Here is a 15,822-nt window from a genome sequence, read left to right as displayed (position 1 = left end):
AGAGACAAAGAGATGAAAGATGCATTGCTTTTCTGCTTTTAGGTTTGCAGCAAAGTGGAATTTTGATCCTAGATTATTCTCCCTGCAGACTGGATACTTCAGGAGGTCAGCATCTCCCTGACCTCTTATTAGGTCCGATATTGGAAAAATAGGACAAAAGTTGGGTCAGGAGAGGTAACAAATGGGTAGGGAAGAATCTAGAACCTTTGTAAATTATAGCTCCTTCAACTTTCTGATATACTACGTGGAAAAAAGAAAGAAAGAAAACAAAGCCATCCTAGGCGGACTTTATAGGAACAAAGAAAGGTCTTTTCTGGCCCTGGGATCTCATACTGAGCAAATTCAATCTCCTCTGGCTTTTCCAGGAGACATCAGTTGCTCTTTATAGCTTGGAAGGCAGCAGAAGTATTAATAGCTCTATGGACAATGGTGAACCAGTTGTTCTCAAGAATGTTTTGGCTGCTTCAGAGCAAATGACACAAGGTATTTGATCATACACAGACGCCAATCGAGCAGGCCACAAAGAAAGGAGAGAGGTACCAAAGCAGATCTGGGAAAGCCAGAGACATGCTACACCTTCCAGAGTGGTGATTGAGCTTTAAAACGAGGCTTGCAATTCTCTCTTTGCTTTCTTTTTGCTGATTCAGGGAAGGCAGCCATTCCCCAACCCTGGATGACAGCATTGCCTTATCAATTTTTTGATAAGGTCGAAAATAAGGAAAAAATTCCCTTTGGCAGAAGGTCTCACCATCTCTCCCACCTGAACTCCCTATGGAAATAAATGAAACCACTCTGGCGAGGCCTTCCCGAGGCTCTGTTCAAAATAGCAGAGAGAAAAGTGGGACTCAGTCTATTCTATAGATTTTTAAAACGTGATTCATAAAATCAAAACATCTTGGTGTCGAAAGAAACTTCTGAAGTCACATAGACTTCTGAAGTCACAGCCGAAAGATGGGTAGATGTAGTTAAAGGACCAAATTAGATTTCTCTCTCTCTTTCTTCCTTTCTCTTTCTTAAAAGTAATGAGGTTTCATTAGCTTAAGCACAGGGTGTTCATGGAGTGACCAGAATTAAGCTGATAAAGTGTTGCTGAGCAGAAAACCAACTCTGATGAAGAGATAATGCTGTTTATAACCAGCATCAGTTACTTAGTACACAAGAGCATCCTAAAGAATTTGAAGTACTTTGTGTCTTGGGCCTGCCTATAAGCCTGTTCTGCATAGTGGATGGCTTAATTATTTTTCTTCTTTCGATTTTAAGAACAAAATTGCCTGGCTAGGGCTACAGCTCAGTGGCAGAGGGCTTGCCTAGTATGCGTGAGGTACTGCGTTCAATCAGCACCACATAAAAATACACAAATAAAATAAAGGCATTCTGTCTGTCTACAACTACAAAAAAAAAATGTTAAAAAAAGAACAAAATTTCCTTCAATATAAACCCTAATCCCAAAATTCTGTGCAGTGCATGTTTGAATGTGCTTGAGTTTCTGTCTATATATCTTCTGATTTTATTACCAGTCCAGCCTCTGCCTGCCTTAAGCACAACACCTTTTTAATTATCCATGGCACAAATCTTCAAACTGGGATACTTGGACTCTCTGGAGTACAAACTTTCCAAATGGTATGTTGGCACAAATCGTTTCAAGGGAATATGTTTCCAAAGTCTCAGTTACAGTATGTAATTTCCCAACACTTTTCTACCCGGCAAAATGCCTGTAGTCAGCCTTATGCCAAAATTTTTTTCCCCCTGTGCCCCAACATCTCCTCTTAACAGAAGAAAAGCTACAAAACACAGCTCTCCCCCGTCCTGATGATGGCTATGCTAAGATTATCCAGTGGTCTCCAATTCTCTGCTTGCAACAAATCTGCAGGAGAAGTTAATAAACATGTCCACCAATACATCATTGAAAATTAGTTTGATGATAAATTATGTTTCTATTTTGGACACATATCTGTAAAGTTGATCATAGAATTGAAGAACATTGGTTTTGGAAAAAAAAATCAAGGCAGAAAAATGACAAAATTGGTGCTGTATCTTTTCTAATTCCAACAATAAGTAATATGAATCCTTATTCAAGAGATAACTAAAAGTCCCAATTGTCTCATTAAAAGATGTATTTCTAATACATTCTTTAATATTGAATGTTTACTGAAATTGGCATGGTATATTATTTTCATCAATTGTCAAGTAATTGTAATAATCCAGAAAAAAAATTAACACTTAAACCTTCTGAGCACGAGACATTTAAAAATTTTTAATATTTCAAATTATATGCCTATTTTTGTGGTAGTTGAGTGACCAACAAAAACTTTCAACAGAAAAATTTATCCTTGTAGGATAAAAATTTTGTGGAAAATGACTCCACCAAGAAAAACAAATGCTATATATATATTGGTTATGTAACAAATGCATGTTCAAGGATATTGTTAAATGGATGATGAGGGGAATCCAATCGCCACAGTTTACAGACCTGTGGATACATTTTTTGCCCCGGAGGGAGTACCAGGGAATGAACTCAGGGTCACTCAATCACTGAGCCACCTCCCCAGCCCTATTTTGTATTTTATTTAGAGACAGGGTCTCACTGAGTTGCTTAGCGCCTCACTGTTGCTGAGGCTGGCTTTGAACTCAGGATCCTCTTGCCTCAGCCTCCTGAGTTTCAGGGATTACATGCATGTGCCACGGTGCCAGGCTGTGGATACATTTTATTTTAGGACAGGAATAGTGAAAACAGACTGGAAATTATATCTTTTATAACAGTTTAAACACAAGGAAAATTTTAGTGGTCCACTTACAATGGTGACAAGGGGTAGATTTTTCAAAATTCTTTATGTGCTTCAGAAACAAAAATGTTTGAAGTCCACTGATCTTGACCCTTGCTACTCAAAGTGTGGTCCTGGAATTTTACCAACATCATCTAAGAGCTTGTTAGAAATACAGATCTCGGTGGTCAAGTGCTTCTGGGTTCAATCCTCAGTACAAAAAAAAAAAACTATTCTACAGGATTCCCTCACATGGATAGTGTCTCAAAGTTAACCTTCTTACCCACACCCCCTTTTATATTTTTATTTTTTTTCAGTGCTGGGAATGCAAACTAGGGTCTTGTGCAAGTGTTCAAGTGTTGTACCACTGAGTTACATCTGCAGTCCTTTTTCTTTTATTTTGAGGCAGGGTCTCACTAAGTTGCCCAGGCTAGCCTTGAATTTACAATCCTCCTGCCTCAGCCTCCCAAGTAGCTGGGATTACAGGCATGTGCCACCACGCCTGATTTAACTTTCCACATGTCTTCCACTCGTTTCCCTATCCTAGTTTATTGAATTAGTATTCACTTAGCCCTCAATAGAAACCCACAGTCCTATGGAAAACCTCCTGTTCACATACTGCAATGCTTCTCACCTCCCATCAGCAAAGAAACCCAAACAAGTTTTTTTTTTTTTTTTTCCCATTAAGTAACCGTGTACCCGGCAATGAGGATTGAAAGTTAAATAAGATATAGCCCAGGCTGACCTTAAATAACTGTTTCCTAATGCCTTCTCTGGTGGACAGACTCTGTTTAAAAAAACTAAATAGAAGAACAATAAAAATTTAAAGAGTTTATTTGAGCAAACAATGACTCATGAATTGGCCAGCTCCAAACCAGAAGTGGCTCAGGAGTTCCACCAAGGGAACACAGGCAAACACAGAAGTAAGGCGAAGAAAACATTTGATTGATTACAAGTTGCTTGGTCTATGCTGTTGAATACTTCTCTGCTATATAATTATATGTTTGTTGATTGCTTCTGACTGGTTGAGCTAAAGTTCTTTCTTTGACCATTTATAGGAGAGGGCATAAGTTTCATTTATGTTTGCCGTTTTATCAAGGTTCAGGCCACACACAGGTCTAACTGGCTTTGTCTGCTCTGGGATTCTTCATGCCTGGTTTTCATTCTGCTCTAACTTCCAAAGATCCCTGCTTTCTGGGGGTCACCATTCTGCATACCTCCTCCCCTGAGTGTGGATGGGGAAGGGGAAGGGGTCTGTGACTTGCTCCTAATCAAAAACAGGGCAAGATGGCCAAACAGACCACCCCTGTGTAGACTATACAGCGTAAGTTCCCTAACAGGCAGGCTCTAGGGTCCCTCTGCCTTGCTGGACTTAAGGAAATGGGTTGAGACATGTCCTTTGGAGAGGATCCTGAGACACAGAACTGCCTCTAGGAGCTGAGGAAATCCTCACCCCAAAGAGGACAAAATTACCAAGCACAGCTGCTGCAAAATGAACTAGTTAATTAGAGAATCCGAGAGCTTGGAGGCAGATTCTTCCCTGGTCGAGTCTCCAGAAGAGCATGCGACCCAGCCCTCGGCTTGGCTGCAGCCCTGCAAGAAAGCCCCAGCCAGCTGAGAGAGAACCCAGCTGAGTCATTGAGACTCATAGAAATTCCAGGATTCCTGCCCCAGGAACATCGGGAGGTAATGATTTATTATGCTTTACAGAAAACTACTCATGCCCTGACCAAACAGGCTCAGGGAGACCTTGGCCACTGCTTTCCTATCCACCATCTCTCTCCTGTCTTCATCCAACATCAACACCCACAGCAGATGGGCTGGGGGTGTAGCTCAGTGATGGACAGCTTGCCATCTGTGAGGCCCTGGGTTCCATCCCCAGTATTGAAGGAAAAAGAAAAAACTACCAGTCGAGTAACTGAAAAGCAACTGTCACCACATCAGATCCATGCATGGAACACTCTGAGGGCCGGCAAACAAGGCCCAGCACCTAGGAGGTTTTCGACAAGCGGGTATTAAATGAATAAAAACGTGAAAGCCAATGAGTCACCTGTGTGTGATACAATACTAAGCAACTAAGCAACGAACCAGCTGATTTGAAAGTGCAGATCCTCCAGATGCACACATCTACTCAGCCAGGGGGGACCACAAGGCCACAGCAAGTGGTTGTTTTGCTTTCGTCGTGATGTGACAGCTAATTTTTGCATTCTTTAAAAGTTATTTCTCCGTGAGTTCAAAGCCAGCCTCAGCAAACAGCAAGGCGCTCAGCAACTCTGTGAGACCCTGTCTCTAAATAAAATACAAAATAGGGCTGGGGAGGTGGCTCAGTGGTGGAGTGCCCCTGAATTCAAACCCTGGTACAAAAAAAAAAAAATGTTATTTCTCATATCAAACTATCCTTTTCTATCCTAACAAAACAAGCAATCCTCTGTAAGTGCCTGATTTGTGTATTTTAAAACCACATTCAGTTTCCAGCTGCAGGGGCGGATAACTGATTTCCAACTGCATGTTTTGCTGGTCCCCATGATCTGGGGCCTGGCCCGTGTCCGACAGGCACATTCCCAGTGTGCACTTCTTCACAGGAGTATAGCATTCCCCACTTCCCTCCGTTTGGCTTTATCCATTCACAGCGAATTTAAGATGCTTCTAAGTTCTATGTTGCTAAGAGACTCATTTGCCCTATGGACAGGGAGCAAGGATCAACGGCAACTTGCTAATAGTTTCCTTCCTGACAGGTTAATCAACCTTGGAAGATGCAGGGCTGCTCTGCTTCCTGGTTTCACCAAATGGTAATTGGAAAAAAAATTAAAATGATGGATAATGATGGATGCTTCGGCCAGAGACATAGCTGAGTGGTAAAGCACTCGCCTAGCATGTGTGAGGCCCTGGGTTTGATCCCCAAGATGTCCAAAAAAAAAAAAAATGTATGGATGTTCTGCACAGGAGTACGTTCCACTCATTTCCATGGTGACAACACAACTCTGTCCAGCCCACACTGCGCACCAAGCTATTCTTGCTTCCATACTGCACACTGCGATCATCTCTGCCTTCGCACTTAGATCTTTAGTGATTGCCCCAGGACATCCAGGACCCTTCCAAGCCATTCAATGCGAACCCTTTAGGAGCATGCCTTATCTCTCTGCTGGGCCCTCTGTGCCTACCCTCCACCGGCTCACCAGCTGACCCAGACTTCTTCATCCCAACACTTTGCTACTGCCATGGTGGCTGGTTTAGAACGAAGTCCTCTGACAGACCCCTTGGATGGAATTTCCTGCATCCTCAGGACCTTTCTGATGACTCCCGCTCCCGCCATTCCTGTGATCGCGTACTTCCACCTCTCAGGATCTCCTCACCCTCGTGGTCACAGTATTCAGGGCTGTGTCTTTTCCCCACCTTGCTCGATGGCAGGCACTGTGCCAGCCACACTCGTTCCCCACACAATAGCCCACAAACACGGATGCTCAGTTTGTTTACTGAATAACAACGGCTCACGGTTGTGGAGTGTCTTACACTAGTGCTCTTGTATCTCTTCCTTTCTTTAGAAGGATGTTACTTCCTTCCTGAAGGCCCTAATCCTGGTTACCTGCACAGCCCCATCTACTAACAGCATCACCTGGAGCTGAAGCCTTTAATGCACACATTTTGGGCCGACATAGTTCAGTCCATAGCAGACCCTATGGGCCTTTCCATGACCCATCGACACGTGGCTCCACCTTAACAAACTCCCATAGAAACATTAGGTACATCAGCTGTTTGGTTCCACCCGCCACCCTTATCACTTGGCCAATTCCTACTTTTCCTTCAAATCCCTACTCAAATTTAGTCCCTCCAGGAAACCTTCTTTGCCTTGTCTTTTTATCTTCTTATCTCTCCCTCCTGCCAAGTTCTCTCACAGTCTCCTTTACTTTGATGATAACACTTGCCACTCTGTGTGTCATACCTTGTTCACTCATCAGTCTTCACCATGAGAATGCAAATCCCTCGGTGGTAAAGGGTTTGCTTTTGTACCTATGGTATACGGCAGTTAGCATGCTTTGGTGTGTAATGTGGACAGGGCAGAAATAAGACAGGATGGGGTGGCGGGGAGGGAAGCCTGGGCCTAAGATATAGGATATAAGAAATGGCAGAATTAATGCTTTTGAATGAATACATGGGTGAGATTAATAGTGAAATTAGGAGAAAGGCAGGAATAGTTTCTCCCCTGGACCTGGAGTCTTCAGAAGGAAGATAGCTCTGTCTACAAGTTGGTTTCAAACTTCTGACCTCCAGAAATGTAAGGACCATATTACCCTTTGAAGCCACCGTGTTTGTGGTATTTTGTCACAGCAGCGATTGGAAACAGATACAGATGTTTATTTCTCTGTGTGATTCATTGAAACCAGTGGCTCTAAAACTTGGCACCCTAGGTTCTACATTTACAGCGCCTGACTGTATAGCCGTGGAGTCAAGCCTAGAAATGCCTGAGATTAATAAGCTGCTTGGGTAATTCCATTACGGGGGCGGCGGGGTGTCATGGTTTGGATGGAAGTGAGGGGCCCTCCACAAGCTCACATGTGAGACAATGCAAGAAGGTTTGGAGAAGAGATGATTGGATGGTAAACTTAACCTAATCCATGGATTAGACCCTCATGGGATTAACTGAGTGGGAATGGTGGGGTGTGGCTGGAGGAGGTGGGCATTGGGGGCATGGTTCTGGAGTATATAATTTGTATCTGGAGAGTGGAGACCTCTCTCTGCCCTCTGATCACCATGTGAGCCGCTTCCCTCTGCCACACTCTCCCACCATGATGTTCAGCCTCACCTCGAGCCCTGAGGAATGGAGCCAGCTGTCTGTGGACTGAGACCTCTGACACTGGGAGCCCTCAAATAAACTTTTCCTCCTACCATTGCTCTGGTCAGATCTTTTAGTCACCTCAGTGAAAAAGCTGACTCAAGCCGTGGGTCACAGACCAAATTTTACAAAACGCCGCTTTAAAAATGCTCAAGGTGCTTTGCTCTCCCCCCCCACACTTTAACCCAAAGTCTAGTCCTTTCTTTTGTTGCATGGGAAACAAAAACAAGAAAGAAAAAAAAAAGCATATGCATTTGGTTCAATATTAACTTGAAATGGTCAACAGTGATTTGAATGATAAAGCAATGCTCTCCTTGAGCCCAGACACACCCAAATTACAGAGCAGAGGGAGGGGGGAGGTTAGCCAAATGACTTTCCCTTTGAATAGGGAGAATATGGGAATTCTGACAGACCCCTTATATTGCACCAAAACAAGCAGGTGTTACAACAATGCCAAGGACATGTGCTGGCAGAAGCAATGACTCCCATTCTGGTGGCTCTCTTTGAGTGTTTTCTTGTGGCCACGGGCTCACAGCCCAGCCAGCAGGACAGGACAGTGGAGGAGATCTGAGCTTGTCAGGAAGAGGGCTCTCTGAGAAATTCCTGACCTGGAAGCTGCCATCGTTTGTGTCCTCTAAAGCTTCAAGTGTGGAAACTGAATCCCCGACACAGGGGTGTTGAGAGGTGGGACCTTCGAGGGGTGACTTGGTCATAAAGTCTCGGCCCTCATGAACAGATCAGCATGGCTATCCTGAAAGTGGGTTTGCTTTGGGGAAAGTGAATTCAGCCCCTTTTACTCATTCTCCTGAGCTTTCTTGCTGAGGGATGCCTTCTCCCGGGTTTATGGCTCAATAACAAGGCCGACACTAGAGCCCCCTTGATGTTGAACTTCCTGGCTTCTAAAGCCATCAGCCAAATAAAATTTTAAGGTTTATAAATGACCCATTCTCTGGTATTCTAGAAGAGCCACAGGAAACAAGACCAAGACAGAAGCTTAAGATGGTCTGCATCAAAATCCCCCACCAAAACTAGTCCAGCAGATCAGAATCTTAGCTGCTCAGGTACAGCTGGTGAGTGATAATGGCTATGGACTTGGGTCTTCGTACTGAGACGACTGGTTCATGCTACCATCCGAATCACCAGGCACATCACATTGATCACAGGATTTGGGTTAGGACTCACCTTTGCAGTGTATGACTTGGCCCTAGTTATTTAACTTCTCTGAACTCTGAAACCCCACCTATGAAACAATGATCATAATTCCTGCCTCACAGGGGCTGTTTGGAGATTGAATAAATAGTCGTCGGAAGGTAATCCATAAAATATTAGTGAATATTGGAAGGCACCCACAGATTCTCCTGGCCATAGGCTACACCCTCAGCCCTAGGTGCTTGCTTCACGGGAGACCAAGGAGAGTTTGTGAATTGAACCTGCACAACTCACTACTCCCAATGACCGATCCCTGAATACTCTTTCCAAAACATTCACAGAATCAACGACTCTCTTCTTGCACTTAAATGAAATGTTGACGAAACGTTTAGGCGAAATATGTAATTACATGACAAATAGAACTGGCACAAGAGGAGATGGGCAGCAACAGAGCCAGCTGAGCTTGTGGGAACAGAAAGACCAGGATGAAACAGCAAGGGGGCTGCTCCTTGGGAGCCATGTGCATTCTCCCAGCAGAGGCAATAGGATTTACGTAGAGGACAGAAAGCACCAGTTAATCCAGCAAGGAAGATGAGGTGGGTTATGTTTCTGATGCAGTAATTTGTCTGATAAACAAGCACTAAACTGCCAGGCATGGTGGGTGGTGCACTCCTAGAATCCCCGAGACTTGGGAGGCTGAGGCAGGAGGATCAAAGCCAGCCTCAGCAAAAGTGAGGTGCTAAGCAGCTCAGTGAGACCCTGTCTCTAAATAAAATACAAAATAGGGCTTTGGATGTGGCTCAGGGGTCGAGTGCCCCTGAGTTCAATCCCTGGTACCTCGCCCCCGCCCCCCCAAAAAAGAAGCATTAAACTATTAGCAAAGAGAGACTAACAGAATTTATATGGACCAAAAGAAGCCTTGCTGGCGGAGCTACAGATTTGAAAACTGCTATCAGAGGGAAGACTGAGTTCTGGGGCTTTTTCTAAGTTTGACTTTAGTTGACAACTTATTTCATCAGCTCCTGGAATATTTTGAGATTCACCTCTCATAATGTTTCTGCCCACTTCAAGCCAAGAAGAAAGCATTTGAAGAATCCAGATAAACATCTCAGGACATCTGACCAAAGGCATCAGCAGACTGCTGAGCCCCTTCCTCCCCGGAAGGCCCTCAGGAGTCCCCTGGAGGAAATTGCCTTTTGTTAGGTCACAGAGCCAACTCCAGACTCAGCTAGACTAGCTCTCCCAGGACACACACATGAAGGTCACCAAAATCCATGGCAAGAGTAGCAGTAACTAACAACTCTGAAGATCTTTCTCCTCGCCAGATACTACACCCAGGGCTGTGTAGACATCTTCCTACCCGTGCATTTAAACAATACCCTTGGAGGTCCTGTTTCACAAATGAGAACACTGAGTCTTGGGAGGTTAAAAATTTCATGAACACACAGGCAGTAAATAATAGAGCCTGGCTTTAAACTTAGGGCTACCTTAGGATGGGTTAAGAAGTAGTTTAATCATAGGACAGAACATAAGGAGAGAAGGAATCTGCCTGATTGTAGAGCTTCCCAGGAGCAGAGTGTGATTGATTGATTGATTTTTGGTACTGGGGAAATGAACCCAGGGGTGCTTTTTCACTGAGTTACATTTCCATTTTAATTTTCATTTACTATTATTATTATTATTGGTACTAGTACTGGAGATTGAACCCCGGGGGTGTTTAACCACTGAGCCACATCCCCAGCTCTTTTTATTTTCTATTTTGAGACAGGGTCTTGCTAAATTGCTTAGAGCCTCGCTAAACTGCTGAAGCTAGCCTCAAAACTTGCCATCCTCCTGCTTCAACCTCCTGAGCTACTGGGATTACAGGCTGCACCACTGCACCCAGCGCACAGTCTGATTTTTAACAACAGTTGTAATTATTTAAATAACAGCCCTGAAGATAAAGAGGAACTTAATGTCTAACTCAGCGACACAGCAGAGGCAAAAAAAAAAAAAAAAATGGCGTAGATTTGAGGCAAGACGAGTGTCAATGTCATTGTCTTGGTGAGAGACTCTGAACTAATCTATTGGGATGATGATGATGTGGTGGAGGGGGGATGGGGGGATGATGAGGTAAGAACAGAAGGAGTCAAAGGGAGGGGATCATTGCCAAATATAAGGCAAACAAGCAAAGTTTCAAATCATGTAATACCTGCCTGAGAAAATCCCATCGTAGAATGCTACTGCAATGTCACCTCTGTGGCGGACTATTGAGCATCAAGAGCACATAGCGCACCTCTTCCTATGTGATCTACAGGTGACATCTAGCTCTGGCACCACACCAACGGTGGGTTGGAAGTTTCTGGAAAACAATCTGGCTCTTTCTAAAGAAAATTCTCACATCCACCATATCATTTCCTTTCTCCAATATCCCAGTGGGTTAAGTTAGCATCTCAACAGTAGCAAAGACAAATTTCACTGGAGATCGCAAAGCCACCTTGAGCACCAGATGTTCTCCCTAAGTGTTCAGTTGGTTAGAAATAAGAGGAGAGGGCAGAATAGGGTCAAAGACAGACCCAAACTCAGTATTTCTTGGTGATATTCCTCAAAATCAGAACTAGCCTTAAATGATCAAGAAACAACGCAGTCACACTTGGAGATGCTTAGTTGCAAAGCAAATCATAGAAACTGAGAGTCTCGTCCATTCACTCCTTAAATACATGCATAGTGAACACCTGCCTCAATCTCTTACCTGTCCAATGCCCACTATGCAGCTTGGACTGAGGCCAAATTCTCTGAGCCAGGTGTACAGCTGCCTTACAAGGTGGCTACCAACCTCCTGAAAATAAAGACAGAGTTTTGATTATTTGTGTGTTTATTTTTCTAAGAAATAGGCTCTTAGCTTTTTGTTGATCCTCAAATTCTCACCTTTAAAAGTTAAGACGTCCCGGAACCTAGAGTCTCAATATGGACGTGCACCAAAGGAACTTCCGGATCCTAGAGCCTAAACATGGACATGCTACTGAGGAACTTCCGGATGCTACGGCCTAAACATGGAGGACTGAGGAACTTCCGGATCCGAGAGCCCAAAGATGGACTTGCACCAAGGAACTTCCGGATCCAGGGGCCTAAACATGGATGTGCACCTGAGGAACCTCTGAATCCGTGGGCCTAAACATGGACGCCTGAGGAACTTACGGTCTTAGAGCCTAAACATGGATGTGTACCTGAGGCACGTCCGGATCCGGGTGCCTAAACGTGGATGTGAACCTTTGGAACTTCTGGATCCGGGGGCCTAAACATGGATGTGTGCCTGAGGAACATCTGGATGCTATCCCCTAAACATGGAGAACTGAGGAACTTCCGGATCCGGGGGCCTAAACATGGACACCGAGGAACTTCCGGTCCTAGAGCCTAAACATGGACACGCACCTGAGGCACTTCCGGATCCGTGGGCCTAAACATAGATGTCTGAGGAACTTCCAGATCCGTGGGGCCTAAACATGGACACTTGAGGCACTTCCGTGGATGTCTGAGGCACTTCCGGATCTGGGGGCCCTAAACATGGATGTGCACCTTTGGAACTTCCGGGTCGGGGGACTAAACATGGACACCTGAGGAATTTCTGGTCCTAGAGCCTAAACATAGACATGCACCTGAGGCGCTTCCGGATCCGGGGGCCTAAACATGGATATCTGAGGCAATTCCGGATCCGGGGGCCTAAACATAGACGTACACCTTTGGAACTTTCGGTCCTAGAGCCTAAACATGGACATGCACTTTTGGAACTTCCGGATCCGGGGGCCTAAACATGGACACCAAGGAACTTCCGGTCCTAGAGCCTAAACATGGACGTGCACCTTTGCAACTTCCGGATCCGGGGGCCTAAACATGGACACCAAGGAACTTCCAGTCCTAGAGCCTAAACATGGACGTGCGCCTGAGGCACTTCCAGATCCGGGGGCCTAAACATGGACGTGCGCCTGAGGCACTTCCGGATCCGGGGGCCTAAACATGGACACCAAGGAACTTCCGGTCCTAGAGCCTAAACATGGACGTGCGCCTGAGGCACTTCCAGATCCGGGGGCCTAAACATGGACGTGCGCCTGAGGCATTTCCGGATCCGGGGTCCTAAACATGGATGTCTGAGGAACTTCCGGATCCGGGGACCTAAACACGGACGTGTCCCTGGAACTTCTGGGTCTTTGTCCCTATAAAGGGCAGGGCGTGACTCTCAGAAGAGACGTGGCCCATGAAGAGGAGCGGAGCATGGGGCCTGTTGGGAGGCAGACTGAGCTGTCGCACCCTGAACTTGATGACCGTGGCCTCACTTCCCGGCCTTCCCCAGGGTGTCACTTCCTCCCCTTCCAGGCGGTGCCGGGGAGGAAGTGAGACCAGGTGCAGGGGCCAGGCCCTGAGGAGGGACACCATCTTTCTCCTCGCTTAGCCAGGTGCCCAGCCTGGCTGGGGACAGGGATGTCTTGTGACACTGGCTGCCTCCTGCATCCCTGCCCCAGGACCTCAGGGACCACAGGCGTGGACAGTCGTTGATCCTCCCCTGGCCACTGACCCTCAGTCCCAGGGTCTGCCCAGGGAGAGCTCTGTCTCCCAGAGTGTCAGGGGGCCCCTGTGACCTGCTGCTCCTTACCCACCATCATCCTGGGCGAGCACAGGTCAGGACACCAGACGCTACTGAGGGTGACATCTCCTGGATGAGCGGCTGGGGACTTTGCCTCTGTCCCCAGGTCTTGGACACCGGATGATCCCCCCAGAGTCAGAAAATAACCCCACACTGCCCAAGACTTATTTTTAAGCTTTAGGATTCTGAAATTTTCCTGCTGCCACCTTCTTTGTGAAGCCAGTTCTTCAACAGGGACAATATTCCAGGGCAGGGTGGGGGACAACATCATGGAGTGAATCAAACCAGCTGACACATCTGGTCCTCCAAGAGAAATCTGGATTGGAGGGAGAAGAGCCATTCCCAACTGGCGAAATAGTGAGGTTCCCTTGTCCTTATTTTGTGTAAGAAAAATAAATAATCTGATGTTAACTCATCAAATTATTTTTGACGAGTGCTTGGCTCATAGGAAAACTGATTCTGCTTTATGGATTGAAGTATTCCCTGATTTTAAAATTAAAAACGAAGCCAATTAGGATTGTTAAATCACATTGTCATAATTCTGTTCTTTGATAGCAGAAATAAATAAACCTTTTTTTAAAAAAAATGAATAAATAAAAATAAATTGCAGAGGCAGAGCAGCAAGGGCTGTATTCAAAGCATAAAGTTGTCACTGTCAATTCCTACATTCTATTCTACGGAAAAATGGAGGATGACATCTCCAAGCTGCTTCCTGCTGGGGTATGGACAGTTAAGGGCATTCATCATCAGAGCAGTCCAGAGGTGTACAGTGGCCGATGGCAGGTGACTGGACAAGGCACACAAGTTCTATCTTGTTTAGTGTCACATATTAAGATGACACTAAACAAGATAGTACAGCATGACTTTTTTTTTTGGTAAACAATTAGCACAAACCCAATTGGTATTTCAGCCAGTCTCTGAAAACGGTGAAGGTGGTCGCTCATAATTGTATCAGTGAAAAACAGACGGAGTTTATCTACACGGGCAGTTCGGAAGATCATAGGCCTCTGAGGTCAGACTCCAATAGACTGAGGACAAACTTGTGACTCTAGAGACGTTTGTGATAGCTATATTATGAGGCACTCCCACACAAGGACCCTTCTTTATAGCCTCCAGCTCCACTTATTTTTGGTAGGGCTGACACAGTGTACATCTTAAGTCACATTTAAAAAAAAAAAAAACATGCCACATTGTCCGTTCCCTTTAAATATCCATGCATGACTGTGCTTTGGTCATACTCTCCTGCCAGGTGGTTAAGACCAAGTTGGTCAGAACTGACTTTGTTCTTATTTACCCTTAGGGTCAGCTTAGATTCCTCAGAGATCACTCTCGGGGCATGCATGTGAAGCCTTTTGGCTCCTTTAACCCGGAGGACGTTATGTTGGTGATATCATCTAGGCACAGATATACAGATTCTTCAAGTTCTCCTTTAAACTTAGAAGTTAAAAAAGTTGATGTTTAGAAAAGTATTGTCCATCAGAGGCTAGGAAGGGAAGGACCGCAAAGGAGTGGAGGGAGACAGGAGAGTGAGTATTGAAATTCAGAGAAGGAGGAGGAACAAGTGTTAGTATTTTGTGGAAGAGGGATTATGATAGTTCCCAATAATTTATTATGTATTTTGTAAGGAACTAGAAGAGTTCAAATTTTACAACAAAATAAATAATAAATATATGAGGCAATGAAAATTTTACCCTGATTTGATCAAAACCCATTGAATAATGTATTAAATCATCATTCTGTACACCACCCCCCCAAAAAAGTTAAGACGTGATAGTAGAAAAAAAATGACTGAGATAAAATAATAAACAAGGAGTTATGGTCTGTGAGGACCAACCTCCCTCTCCTGCGTGTCCACCTCCACACCCACCCCCATCTGTGGTCACACTTTAAGTGACAAATTCCCACTAGGGTGTGTGGTATTTGCCTTGTAGTTTCCAAAAGACTGTATATAAATAGTAGTTAATGTTATGGTCATGACCACTCCATTTGCAGGTTGCTTCTCCCTACAGTCTCAAAGAAAGACAAACATTTAATGACCAGCCACCATGTTCCAAGGACAGAACTGTGTGCCACGCAGGTCATTTACCAAGAGGGGAAAAGAGCACTCAGTGCTCTCAGGCTACTCCGTGGACCCATGAGTTGGATTTGTTCTTTGCTTTCTTTCCTTCCTCTTATCCAGCCTGCCCGAGTATATTTCCTTTTAAAAAAATACAAAGAAAATGGAAAATGTAAAAGCTTCTGAGAGATTTTTAAATGTGATTAATTCTGCATACTTTTAAAATGATATTAACACATCCTGCAGCTAAGTGGAACCAAATGGTCTTTATGAAAATAATAAATAAATAAAAATGCGTGCATTTGCTTGGAGCTGGGAATAGCACACGAGTTCCAAAACTCTTCTAGGAACTGAGGGAAACCAATGGTTTTCATCATGAGAATCCCAAGCACGCTATAGACTCCGT

Source organism: Ictidomys tridecemlineatus, chromosome 16 (genome assembly GCF_052094955.1).
Source record: "Ictidomys tridecemlineatus isolate mIctTri1 chromosome 16, mIctTri1.hap1, whole genome shotgun sequence".
NCBI lineage: Eukaryota > Metazoa > Chordata > Mammalia > Rodentia > Sciuridae > Ictidomys > Ictidomys tridecemlineatus.
This window is presented reverse-complemented; position numbering follows the sequence as displayed.